The 10913-nt window shown below is 45.4% G+C and overlaps 1 long non-coding RNA gene across 1 annotated transcript; it reads right to left on the bottom strand.

Moving 5' to 3' along the window:
- Nucleotides 1-1992: 1992 nt before the first annotated feature.
- On the bottom strand, nucleotides 1993-10661 carry LOC131581061 (uncharacterized). The gene is made up of 3 exons (XR_009278008.1): nucleotides 10573-10661; nucleotides 2930-3047; nucleotides 1993-2120 (listed from the first exon to the last, which is right to left on the bottom strand). It is a non-coding gene; the product is annotated as an uncharacterized LOC131581061 (long non-coding RNA).
- Between the last annotated feature and the right edge of the window lie 252 nt (nucleotides 10662-10913).

Here is a 10913-nt window from a genome sequence, read left to right as displayed (position 1 = left end):
ACCAGACATGTGGCTCTTTTTATTTATTATTTGTGCATATTCAGGCAAACTGGCTGGTGTTAGCACATGCCTGGGGGATGGCCTTTTTCAGGGAGGTGTTGGCATATTTCTGTTTTGTTTTTAGGAGGTCAGTGGTTTAGGACCAGACTGAAACATTCCAAAGCTAGCATAAACATTTATTTTCTTTCAGATTATCCTCAGGGAAAAATAACAGTCTGGCCATTGCAGCTTTAAGAGTTACAAACTTACTCCTGCCAGTGCTCTCATCCCTGGCTTACACCAACACAAATTCCACAACTCTCCATGTGCACTTCACCCCTCAAAAAGATCAGAGATTAATTTGGAGCTCCTAGACCAGAGGCAGATGCTGTTTGAGGGCATGTACGTGTAATACAAGGAGGACAATCAATGCTACAGAAATAGTCATCAGAGCCTGTGGATGAATTTTCAAGAGTACAGTAATGCTCCAGGTAACTGGCTTTATATCCAAAGATATAGGGCTGTGTTTTAACTCCACAGCCTGTGGTAAACATCTGCCCAACACTCCCTGGGAAGAAAGACACTGCAAGCACAAAACCAAAACAGGGTGAATCCTGGTTTCAATTCTCTCCTAAGCCAAAGAGATACACATTGTCATGAGAAGATGCACTAAAGAGCCTAGACCTTCCAAAAGTACGTATCCAGGTATCCATCTCAAGAAAACCATACCCTAAAACATGAAAAATGGGGCTCACTTACCTTGGGCAGGAAACATACATCTCTCTTGTAGAGGATGTCCCTGCCCATGGCAGGGGGTTGGAATGAGATGATCTTTAGGGTTCCTTACAGTGCAAAGCACTCTTTGATTCTGTGATTTTATTAACACTGCAGATGTAATCTTGAGGGACAGTGAGCTCAGGGACTCTGGGACAGCTGTCTTAGCCTGCCTCCTTCCATTTCTATTAAAAGGTTTTATTATGAGCACTGGGCTAATAAAATCCTTTTGAGTGATCTCAAAAAAATCTCATAATTTGTTATTAGGTCACTGTCTTGGTTTGAAAGACAGGTGTCTGCCAAGGAAGGCAGGAACCTCCCTTGGAATGGAGACCATGACACACCCCCACCCCCACCCCGAATTATAACTTTTATAAGGGGCTTTCGGGCAAAGATATGGGAAAAGGAATAACAGTTCTTTAGCAGTATGTACGTGCACAACAAGGCAAACAAACAACAATGGCAGCAACAAGAAACAAAAGAAAGAACAAAGCAGAAACCCCAAGGAGCCGTCTCTTCCCTCCCCTCAGCGACTCCCCTGGGTGCAGTTCCGGGCACGGCCGGCAGGGGCGCTGCTGCTCCCGGCGATGATTCCCCCGCGGCTGCAGGGGGCGCTGTGGCGCGGGCTCGGGGAGCACGCGGTAATGGCGGCTCGGCCCAGACGGGAAGGGATGGGACAAAGGCTTTGATTCACAAACCCCTGGGGCGGCCGATCCCCGTGCCCCAGCAGGACCCTTGGAAGCAGCAAGCAGGAACGTCAGGAATGAGCAGGAGAGGTATCAGAAAGTCAGCAGCTGTAGCTGGACATATCCCGGCAGGCAGGGGTTGCGTGGCTACAGTATAGGAAAAACTCCAAGCAATGGCAGAGACAAAACGGGGCTGGACAGCAACAGCCTGGCTCCTGAACAGGGAAGGGAGGGAGACTCCCTGGGAGGAGAAACGGGCTCAAGGATCCCCTGAGCCCCCTAGCAGATGCTGAAGGGTTCTTTGCTTGGTGAGGCAGGGTGTTTATTATATATAAGGTCCCAGTGCACCAGCTGCTCTTACGAGCAGAGCTCCGTTCACGGCAGAAGGCAGCAGAAGACAGAACCCCACAGTGATGGTGAATTCTTCCCACAGTGACCGCAGCCTCCTTCCCCTTCCAATGCTGAGAGCACAAGCAAAGAGAGCACAAGCTAGCAGCTGCCTAAACCCCTTTCTTCCCAGCCCAATTCCGTGGTATCTCTGTCCTCCCCCCCACAAAGGAAACCCTCAGGTAAGAGAAGTGCAGCAGATTTCCTCCTCCTCTGAGCTGGGCAACTTTTTTTTTTCTCTCTCTTAAGTACGTGGTCCTTATCGTCTTCTAGCAACATATGGGGGAAAATTCCCTAAGAAACAAAAGGAAGAATCTTAAACTCCAACAGTCACTAAAAGGAGAGAATCAGACCACTGGGATCCTACTTACCTTAACTGATATCCAAATAAATAACTTAAGAGACAGATTATTTCATAGATGGGTGGAGAATGGCTTTAGGTCACCTGAAAGCCAAGTTTGCAAACTTGTCCTGCATGTCCCCCCACTGGCATGATGCCAACACTCAACAGCTCAAAGCTGTGCCTCAAAGTACCCTTACTCAGCCCCTGGCTCAGGAGACAGTGGCAGAACAGAGGGAATAAGTCCAAAGAAGGACTGGGGGTGTAGTACCCAAGGACATCTCCCAAGGGTTTCTGTATTACCTACAGGCAGCAGTTTTGCAGTTACTATTTTGTACATGCATTCATTTTTCACCTGAGTGCTGAGCTCTTTGTTTAACATCCTTTCTACAACCAGAATACAGAGAGCTACAGAGCAGAGGTTTTTACCCTGGCAGGGCTGCTCAGCAGTGCTGGCTGTACCACACACCAGGCCTCTCTGTCTTTTGCTCTCAGCAAGATCAAGTCTGTCTCTTCCCCTTGAGTGTCTCAATACCCTCCCCCTCATATGCTACAGACAGTATTACAACACCCCAGTGTTATTACACCTTCCAGCTGCTGCAGACTTTCTTGCTTTTCACTTGTTCCCAGCTTTTTGAACACAGAATCTCTACTTTCATTGAAAAAAACCAAACAAATAACCCCCAAACCACACCAAAACCAGCTGTAGCCACATAGTTGAAGACCTGAGTTTGAAAATAAGAACATAAGATACAGGACTTACACTGATGTTGACAGCACCCAGCTCTTATTAACCATCAGCAATTGGCTGCAGAAGTCCTTCTCCTCCATGCAGGGAATTGGTGCTTGCACTTGCAAGAAGACATTTTTCTGTGGTCATCCTTTTAAAAGAATGAAAGTGAGAATGGGTATGATAATTATAAATGGCTTAAGCCACTTTCCAATTCTGGGCTGAAAAAAAAGGCATGTACCCACTTATGCCAATTCTTGCCCACAGAGCAGGCCCAAGTCAGTAGATCCACTTGTCAACTACCAGAGAAAAACAATAGTTTTCCAGACAGATTAGCTCCCTCACCTGGCTGGCAGTGAAAACAAGTAACAGTGCTGCCGACTCAAGGAGAGGCATGACCAGCAACTTTAGAGAGAACAGATCTAGTAAGGTAATTGAAGGTGAGGCTCCGACTGTGCTTAAGCTTTGCTTGAAGAGTCCAGAAAGAAACCCCTGATCTCCCTCCACTGAAAAGGAACCCAGAAAATCACTAGATGTATTACCAGCATTGATGTTTAGGTATTCTATGTGTCACTTGGAGATACAGAGCCACAAAGTAGCTGGAAATAAGAAACTAAGTATGACATGAACTAGAGAGAAAAGTGGGAGGAGAGGCCTTTGACCAGAGCCACACAAGTCCAATAAAGAGTATGCCAAGAGAGGAAAACATCTGAAAATGCGCCCAGCAGAGACAAAAGAAAAGTGCTGTCCATGTAAGAGTATACTCCATCTCTCCTAATTAATTTACTCACTGCTTGAGAGCACCTCATTCAATCTGAAACTGGCCTTTACCTGTCTTGGACTGAAATTATCCACTCAAGCAATCAAAACATTTTCTATCCTGTACAATTCTATTCTACTTGTATTCTAGAACCTCTTGAGCCTCTCACAGACCCCTTATAGAAGCCCAGATTTCAGAAACACACAAGCACAGCCTGAATCCTGAGAAAACAAATAACAGTATTTTCCAGCATATTCAGTGAATATTATTGCCAGCCCTGCAAAGTCTGCCTTCTGCAACTTAAAAAAAAAAGACTCAACAGGCACAACACAAAAAAGGAAAAAACAGAGGAAACCATAACTACACATAAACAGCCTGAACTTCCTCCTCCTTCTTCAGCAAGAGGGCTTTGTTTTTCCTCTCACAGCTGTTCAGATGTTAGAAGAGGTCACTTGAGTGCTCAGGCAGCTGAGGGTGATGAAACTCACTGCTCCTCTCTCTGTTAGGGAGCAGGGAGCTCCCTCTTTTTCAAGCTGAGTTCTACAAACCACAAAAATCAGGTGCTGAGAGCCTGAAGAGCTCTAGACATGGTCCTGTAGCTGTCAGGAGAAAACCTGCAGCTAGTTTCACTGGAGAAAGGCTGTATCCAGAACAGAGCTTCACATTCATACCAGCCTTTCCTTGCATGAGTGTCAGTTTGGCTCAAAGCTGCCTTGTCCTCAGGAAGGGGGGTAAAGCCGTGGGCAGAGATGAGTGAAGAAAACAGAAATCCTTGGGGGTGAGCAAAAAGGGGAGAAACAATTAATTTCAAGTCACAGGGTAGACAGGAAGAAAGCCCAGTGTATATAATGTGTGCAGCCATGACCACGTCCTGTGTGATTGGTATCACAGACCCCACATCTGACTGACAAGGGCTGTGGCTGTTCTTCTCCTTCCCTTGTAATTGGTAATTGTGTTAACTGTGCACACAGTAAATCCATCTCAGGAGCAAATGTTTTGTACTTCAAAACAGTTTAATAACTGGCAACACCATAAGCAAGTGTCCTGGGTTGCAATGCAAGATGTAACCAAAAGTATGTATTCTTTTACCATCTGTTAATGGTAATAACCTGGTGTTGCAGTGTTCTTTATCTCTTCCACAACCCATCCTCCCTCCAGGAGAATATCTTCTGTTAATGGGCCATTGGGTCTCACTGCATGACTGATAAAATATCATCACCCCATTGTGAGATGCTCCACCCAGGGGGAAGAGCCAAGCATTCCTACCTGGATATAATCAGACTCGGAACACCACAGTCAGCCTTCCTCTACTGGATTCCCAAAGGAAGACCGGACCCAGCTACACCACCACTGGACCTTTGGAGGAAAATTACATCCTTCTACAGGATCATTGCTTCAGCAGAACCACATCTGTCACTCCAGGAGGACTGCAGCCACCATTTAATCAGACTGCTACCAACACCCTGACCAACAGGGTGTCAGGTTGAATTCTGACTTTGCCAGTTTTGGGTTTTTTTTTGTACTACTGCATATTTATTTTCATTTTCCTAGTAAAGAACTGTTATTCCTATTCCCATATCTTTGCCTGAGAGCCCCTTGATTTCAAGATTATAATAATTCGGGGGCGGGAGATTGGGTTTACATTTTTCCATTTCAAGGGAAGTTTATGCCTTCCTTAGCAGACACCTGTCTTCTCAAACCAAGACAGAAAGTTGAAGTGGTAAATCTGAAACAAATCCAGCTCTCTGTTGGAAAAGATTCCAAGCCCTTTCAAGGCTGGCACATTTAACACTTTGTCCTTGTCCTACCATTGGTGCAAGACACCCATAAATACTTGTGTAGGAGTAGCTAGGGGAAATAAAGGTCAGAAAGTCCTGCAGGCCTCTGTAAGTCTGTTTGGAATGTGAAGCTTGGGAATGAGCTTTGTTGGGGACATGGGTACAGGTGTGCACCTCCTGTACCATGTCACATACCTCTTGTGTGCAAGGCTGGGGCGTATGTGACAGAGGGAAGGGGCTGGGGAAGATTAGCTTTACGAATGAGGATCTGGAGCCTTATACAACCAGAGGATTGCCTGCAGTGTGACCTGAACAACTGGCTGAACTGTGAGTTATGGATCAGTAAGACCAGCTGAAAGAACAAACAAACCAAGAAAATGATCCTCCAGCACTGTGGAATACGGTATTTCTATATACCTGGATGCAGACCTGCTAGTGCATAATACAAAAATACAAAATACGTGAGACTTGCTGGTCTGTAGTACATGATTTTATCACAAATCTTTCTAGACACATCAGCTGATCTGCAGGACCCCAAGATCTGTCACTCAGGCACCTTCCACTGTATCAGTTCTATCTGTGGAACGTGAAGCATTGCAAACACCAGTATAGGTGCAATGATCTGGATAGAAACATTCAGCTGATTCTTCAGAGCCTGGTGCTTTCACTGCTTGTAGATGTCCTTATCATGTTAAAAATACTGAATGCTTTATCTGTTTGTACAAAAACATTGCAGGTAAATGGATCAGCAGCAGGTTGAGCAGCAGTTTGATTTCACCCACATAACCCTCACCAAATCATGGATTTCTTGACCTGGGAAACTGTATGGCCTTAGCTAGGCCTGACACCCAGCTGCAGATGATGGATATATATACCCCAATAAAAACCAAGCCCACATCTTAGATGATTCCATCATTTTTTCAGGATGCACAGAAACCTTTCAACACATTATGAACCAATATTTCTAATTTTGCATCAGAACAATGGGGGACTGGGTTTGCCTACAGCAACTGATGATTCCCAGAGATTCCTGTGTGTGCAGAGCCTGTTCTTGCATTGTTCAAACACAGAGGGAAAACAGCCTGATGTGATTCCAGCCCCCTGCCCCTTTCATCCCCAACCTAGATTTCTTTGTGTATCCAAAGGAAGAACACACAACGTGCACTCAACCAGACAGAGCTGAACTGCCTGCAGCCAAAATACAAAAGATTGGATATCTAATTTTTTTTGGTAGTATAATCATTCTGTCATGTGTAATGGATGCACAGGCAGAGTTTGAGCTTTTGAAAACCTAGAGCAAAGCTTTACTTTATTCCTGTAAATCTCATGGGCTTCAAATTGAGGCATTCTCTTCTGTCAGCAGCACAATGCTTAGCAATGAAATTCCATGGCTCCAATAGGATACTGAGGATTTAACTGCACTTGGAAAATAGAGTGCCACCAATGGGTTTGCTGTTTTGGGGGCATATGAAATTCATGAGCCTTAATATAGCAGTAACCCACCCATAAAGGGTGTGGGAAGGAAGGGATCGAACAGATTGCCCCAAAATTCAGTTTTCTTCATTTAAGACTGAAGATTCCTGGATGTCTGAGCATGGAGGAAGCTAAAAGTTTTGGGGGTGGGGGGGGGTAAACTATTTAAATGGGGAAGAAATTGGTGGGTATATTCTCCAGCCCTAAGGAATTAATTAGGCATTTTTTATCAGTCTGTTCCAGGGGAGAAACAGTGAGGATGGAGAGTTGGGTTTTTTTGCTTAGTGGAGGTTGAAGAGGTGGGGGGAAAGCACAGGGGTTACAAGAAGGGAACCCTCCCTAACAAGTGTAACAAATAAGGTAACGAATATTTCATATGGAAATTTTTGTTTCTCTGTCTGACAATGCTTTTACAGGCTCGTAATGCCAGATGTTAAATTACCCCAACTATGTTGCTCCATCTCTGGAAGTGTCCAAGGCCAGGTTGGACAGGGCTTGGAGCAACTTGGGATAGGGGAAGGTATCCCTGCCCATGGCAGGGGATGGAATAGGAAGGGCTTTAAAGTCACTCCCAACCCAAACCATTCCATGATTCTCTGATTTTATGTGGTTTCATTTTTCTCCCAGGATATCAGAAATGTCATCAGCCTTGTTTTACAGAAGGAGAGAGCAGATGACATGCCTGAGGTCAGCCAGGGACACAGGTGGGAACAGGGCTGTGCCCCATCTTTTTTAGGTGACCTAACTGCAAGGTCACAGCTGCTTTTCTAAATGAAAATCAGATTTCTGTAGTGGGGAGTGTGAGCTGCAGAGCCCAAATCATGATCAAAGGTTTGTATACCTGGCGTGTAGGGCATTCAAGCCATTAATGCAGTGTGACTCATGGCACTGGAAGAGGCTGGCCACAGCAGTCAAATCCAGGTTTTCCAGTTTTGATGTGGTCAGCACTGAAATGCTAGTTCTGAAAGTCCCTGCTCAGGCTTGGTCAGGTGCCCTTTGTGTTACCATAACCTCCACACAACTGATAACAAACCACATGCTCATGGCTGTGTCAGAACCCCCAGGAGCTTCCAGAGCCCCTAATTGCTCACTGCACCTCCCTGTCCTGTTTGGGGCACCACAATCCAGAAGCAGCACTGTAACTTCAGCCCTGCCAAGCTCAGGCCCAGGGAGGAAATTCCAGCAGCACAAGCACTCCGAGCTATCCAGAAGAGGGAGTTCACAGCATGCACACACGGACATTAGGGGCTGTTGTGCTGTGTCCTCACTGCCCAGCACAGGGGCTCTGCAAACATCCTGCCCTGCAAGAGACTGCCACCCACTCAGGGAACACCCTCCCTCCGCACAGCTCATCCACAAATACTGCTCCTCCTGGACGCTTGAGATTTTTCCCAGGGGTTGGCGGGGAGTGGGGGGTAGGGGGTGTATAAGAAGTGTATTTTTGCTCTTTGATAAGTTTGCTTTACATATCAGCTCTCCAGTAAAAATTAATTAAGTACTTTTGGTTCCAAGTCCCTTGCTCCCTCATTTGATAAGTAACTTGTAGGCAATGTTGCAGAATGCAAACTCAGAGCTAATTTCTCAGAATTAGTCAAGAGTGAAGTTTAAAAATCCCCTTTCCATGAGCAACAGAGTTTTTCCAAGTGGAACTTCCACTTGTGTTTATCTGGGTTTGCAACAACAGCCCAAAATGTCCCTGGACGCTGCTGTAGGTGCCCTTGACAATTAAAAATGCAGTCAAGTACAGGAACAAAGCCACAGGCAACCACCGTGTGCAGTGATTAACCAGTCAGACCTACATTATGAAAAGGAAGCAAGAAGTGGCAGCAAGTTTATAAAGAAAACAATCCCGATAATGTTTCCACATTTTTCTCCTTTCTCCACTGACACATCCTCTTCCTCCCCCAGCACATGCTGTTCACTCTCCCGCTGAATTACCTTCTTCTACACTGGCCTAAATCGATGGCCTTAGTTTGACTTTCTTCCGCTTTGCTTATCTTTGTCCTTCACTCTAGTTAAGAAAAACCCCACAATCCCTAGGTTTGAAAGGTTTGGAAGGCAATATTAATTCTGTTTAGCTCCCAGTAATAGTGTAAACAGCAATAACACAATTCTTTAATGATTATTACCTGATTTTATGTGCCTTCCTTACCTAACCTTTCTTTTTTTTTGATGTCTCTTACAGATTATCAAGAGCCAGTATTCTGTTGACTTCTGTTATTCATTAAAAATTAAGTTCAAGGTTAACTGATAAATACATGTTGCTATTAAAGTTTTGAAAACAGTTTTGAATACATTGCAGTGCAGTGAGAAAGATTTTGAAAAGGAAAAAAAAAAAGGAAATAAACTTCCTGCCTGTGCTGCATTATTATGCAATTCAAAGTGGGTTAAAAAAAATGCACCATTGTAATTTGAATTATCAGTGCAATGCACAATGCTTTATCTTGCTCAACTTGCACCATCCTTCTGCAGAAACATCAAAATAGCAAGTTCAGGTAATAACCTCTGGTTATCTCTAGCATGGTAAATATCTGAGAAAGTAATTGGCATTAACTTGCAGTTTCTTAACAGTGGTGCAGCTCTGTTATCAAGCCCTGAAGAGGTTAAGGTCCAAGTGCAGACCAGATTCACTTGGTCCCTGACTGTGAGGAGCAAAGGCAGCCTGAGGAAGGCACAGTCTGGGCAGCAGCACAGCAGAGGAACCTCCTGTAATGTCCTCAGTGCAGAAGGCCAGGCTGGACAGGGTTTGGAGCACCCAGGTTCACTGGAAGGTGTCCCTGCCCATGACAGGGAATAGCACTGAATGGGCTTGAAGTTCTCTCCCATCCCAACCCAATTCTGTGAGGAGAGACAGCAATGGCTTCCCCTCTCCGCCATGCCCGTGGCCTGGAGGAATGCTGGCTGCACACACTGCCAGCCCTGGGCACAGGGCAGGGAGGTGCCTGCCAGGGGAAAGCTGAAGGTGCTCTGGCTGCCAGCTGCTGCAGGGCAATGGTCACAGCCTGACACTGGTGAGCACCAAGGGATAAGGGACTGAACACCACACTGGGGTTATTTCACAGCCCAGGCCCTGTAGGAACCAGCAAGATGTCCATGGACACCTGAAGAGCAGGAGATAATTGCCACTGTGTGCTCATGTGCCTGCCCTTTAGCAGGTCGGAGGCAGGGGCTCTGAGACCCTCCAAGGTGCCCTTTAGGAGCCAGACTGCAGCCATTCTGCTTGGTGGTACAATGGGCATTCTGCCTTCTTTCCACAAAACTCCCAAGACTCTTCCAGGATAAGGATGACTGGGGACACACAACAACTTGCACTACAAGACTTGACAAACATAACAGCTTTTGTTTAGCAGGGTGCAAAGAACTAATAAACCACTTAATGATTTGTGTTCAAACACTGAGCAGAGTCATCAACAGCATCAATTGGCGCTGGGGCTCTGGCAGTGGCTCAGTCCTTGGCTGGGCTGGGAGTTCAAAGCCTGGCCACCAACAAGGGCTGGAAAAGATCTAATCCTCCTGTATTTACATGTATAGTTATTGGAACAAAGGAAGGAATGGCAGCAAATGAGACCAGTGAACAATCAGGATCAATAAGAACAGTCATGGAGAATGAAAAGTTATGGCAGAGCTTAACCCAAAGGGAACAGAGTGCAATGAATTGCCCTTACCTGACTTTGGTTTCTTCCAGCCATGAGGGTATGTTGTTCTTTGCACACCCTGCCTCAAGGATTGGTTGATTTTCTAGCAGCTGAACCTGTTTCCAAAAAGAAACAGCTTTTATTTTTATTTTACTTAGTGGATGAGCTACGGTTCCGCTGAAAAAAATACCCCAAACATAAAAATCTATGCCATGGTAGAATCCAGTACAAGCTTTTCTACAGTAGTAAAGTAGTAGGAGTAGAAAAAATAGGAGAAAACAAATTCCTCTTTATTGATCACATTTCTCTACTGAAATATAGGAAGAACAAAAACCCACAGAACATCTTGTTGGACAAACCAGCCATTCTTA

This window comes from Poecile atricapillus, chromosome 7 (genome assembly GCF_030490865.1).
Source record: "Poecile atricapillus isolate bPoeAtr1 chromosome 7, bPoeAtr1.hap1, whole genome shotgun sequence".
NCBI lineage: Eukaryota > Metazoa > Chordata > Aves > Passeriformes > Paridae > Poecile > Poecile atricapillus.
Note: the sequence above shows the minus strand (reverse complement) of the source record. Positions and strands in the feature narration are given on the sequence as shown.